The sequence below is a fragment of the Aplysia californica genome, unplaced genomic scaffold (genome assembly GCF_000002075.1).
Source record: "Aplysia californica isolate F4 #8 unplaced genomic scaffold, AplCal3.0 scaffold00200, whole genome shotgun sequence".
Taxonomy (NCBI): Eukaryota; Metazoa; Mollusca; class Gastropoda; order Aplysiida; family Aplysiidae; genus Aplysia; species Aplysia californica.
This window is the reverse complement of record NW_004797470.1, coordinates 894,686-897,441: the sequence shown is the minus strand read 5'-3', so window position 1 is coordinate 897,441 and position 2,756 is coordinate 894,686. Positions and strand designations below refer to the sequence as shown.

General features: G+C 42.7%; 1 protein-coding gene across 1 annotated transcript in view; it reads left to right on the top strand.

The window, feature by feature from the left end:
• Positions 1-1,031: 1,031 nt before the first annotated feature.
• The window catches only part of LOC106011851, a gene marked incomplete at its 3' end in the record, with an annotated part of 20,267 nt that continues 18,542 nt past the window's right edge, over positions 1,032-2,756 (top strand). The window contains 1 exon segment of the mRNA XM_013082929.2: positions 1,032-1,363.

Here is a 2,756-nt window from a genome sequence, read left to right as displayed (position 1 = left end):
TCTCTCTCCCTCGCTCTCTCCCTCCCTCCCCTCCTCCTAATCTCCCCCCCCCACCTTACTGTCCACATTTCTCTCCTTCCCTTTCCTCTATAATATTAGAACCTGCCTGTCTGTCTTTCAGTTTGCCTGTCTCTTTCTCTGTCTGCCTCTCTTGCTATCTCTGAATTTTCTCGATAAATGACCGGCCACAAGAGCAGTTGTCTCCAAATTCGGTTAATTCCATTTACATAATATCATTGTTTGATGGCTTGTAAGAAAATCTCTCTAATCCATCCATCCATCCATCCATCCATCCATCCATCCATCCATCCATCCATCCATCCATCCTTCTACCTATCTATCTATCGATTAAATTAAATAACCTTTCAGTATGCATGGGGCTTTAAACTTATACAATTTCGCACATCTATCTATCTATCTATCTATCTATCTATCTATTTATCTATCTATCTATCTATCTATCTATCTAAATAACCTCTCATTATGCAAGGGGCTTTAAACTTATAGCATTTCTCACATCTATACATCTAACTATCTCTATCTATCTATCTCTCTATCTATCTATATTCCACTCCTGTCCACCTCAATATTGAGATCGGACCTCGCGTCTCGGTATTTCAACGAACCCGCAGGCAGTACGACAAACCCCAAAGAATCGCTAACAAGTCCTTATTCCCTCCATCTCTCGTAGCGCCAATTTGTTCCACAAGTTGCTCACGTATCGAGATTTCGATCCAAACCATCTGTACAGACCCACGGACCAATCTTGCCTTTCACCAGATATTCCCCTCTCACGTCTTCCTTGATAAAGAAAAACCGATACTCTTTATCCCCGTATTCCTTCTTCTTTGCTTTCCACAGCCTCGAGTCCCCCTTCTTTTTCTCCCTTCCCTCCCTTCCTCAAACCTCATATTACAACTGCGATCGCCTTCATCTCACTCTACGGTTCCTTCACAGCGGCTCTATCTCACAGTTAGTTCCCCTCATCTAATTCTCTCCCCTGTCTAACCATTCGGCGCACGCGCGCGCTCGACCAATCACATTGCCAGGTTCGCGATGACGTTCACACGGCACTGCGGCTTATCCGGCAACAGCCTGTGTGTGCCCGCTATTCAACTCATTAAAACCTACTCACTGTTTCTGGGTAGTTTCACCCGTGAGCCTATTTTCACGAAGTATTCAACGGCTAAAACCATACGGCGGCTTTAGAAAAATAGTATATATTGTTTCAAGTTGCTTTTCTTTAAAAAAATTCTCAATGGAGTAATAAAAAGTACTGGAAAAAACAATATCATTTCGGAGGACATACCCTTCAACGGAAAGAAGTGTACCCGTTTTTTGTGACACACTGACGGCTAGCAAGGTAAGAAACGATCGATTTCGACGTGTAACAACAATAAATTATGCTGCTATGTTGTTAAACTTATTAATAAATTATTTTCCTTTCTCCTGCGGTCGCCAAGATATTATCTCTCTTTATTATTAGCTACTAAATCGACAACGGTTCTCCTGTTCTGCACAGCGGTGGGCGCATTATTCAGTACGATTTCTCACCGTGTTGAATATATTAACATTAATTTACCTCACTGTCTAGAGAATCTGTTCACCAATGCTATCCACTCCCATCACATTAACGGCGTGAAAAAGTGTAATGTGAACACTTGCAAGAACAAAATTTTTATCATTTATAGCTTTTACCAGGTGTGACGTTGAATTTTATTGAATCTACTTCTATAGTTATGTCTACTTTCACTCCCCTCTTCGTTGGAGTGTTACATCTGGCAAGATGGCGGGTATAGAAATGTGTAAAGGTCGATATTATGTGTGAAGTGTGTTGTTCGAGCTGGTGTAGAAAAGTAGTATAATATGAACTGTTGGGATAGAGAGTGTGTGTGTAAGGGAGGGACTGGGATAAAGAGGGGGGATGCAGATTGGGAAAGAGAGCAGGCGTTTTTAGAATTGAAAAAAGGGGGAGAGAGGAAGATGTAGTTAGTCAAAAATAGGTGCAAACTGTTCCAAGAAGAAGAACAACTCAAAAGGATACTAATCACAGAGCGCAGATATCTTGGTCTAGTTTAGGTGTGTTAGGCCCAGCAAAACAATTTTGTTGAAAATCTTCAAAGTCAAAACTGAATAAAATTGGCACAGATGAGACTTTGATGCGGAGTGTGGAAATCCCTAGGGGTTTCCCGAATCATCTTAAACATGAGCACACGTTGTCTGTATGTGTGTATGACACACACACACACACACACAATCGTTAAAGGAAACTTCTCCGCCGCAGTTGTAACTGAATTATCAACATTTGAGAGAAGAAACAGTTCTTGGGCACTCGGCAAACGAACAGCACTGATCGGACACACAATCATGCGGACGGATAAACACACACGTAAACAATGGCGACAGAGGCCGCATTGAGACCGAATTAGGTGAGAACGTGGCAGTTTTTCCGCCAGAGGCCCACAGTTTGTTGACAGATACCGCGCCAAGATTGAGCTAATTTACTAAAGGATTTCTCATTTCTCAATTCCGCTCCCTCCCATCTGTCTGTCTGTCTGTATTCTGTCTGTCTCTCTGTCTGTCTGTCTCTCTCTCGCTCTCTCTCTCTCTCTTTTCTCTCTCTCTCTCCTCCTCCTCCCCCTCCCCCCTCCTCCTCCTCCTCCTCCAACCTCCTTTCTCTCCACTTTTTTCTCCTTCCCTTTCCTCTATGATATTCAAACATGTCTGTGAGTCTCTCTCTCTCTCTCTCTCTCTCT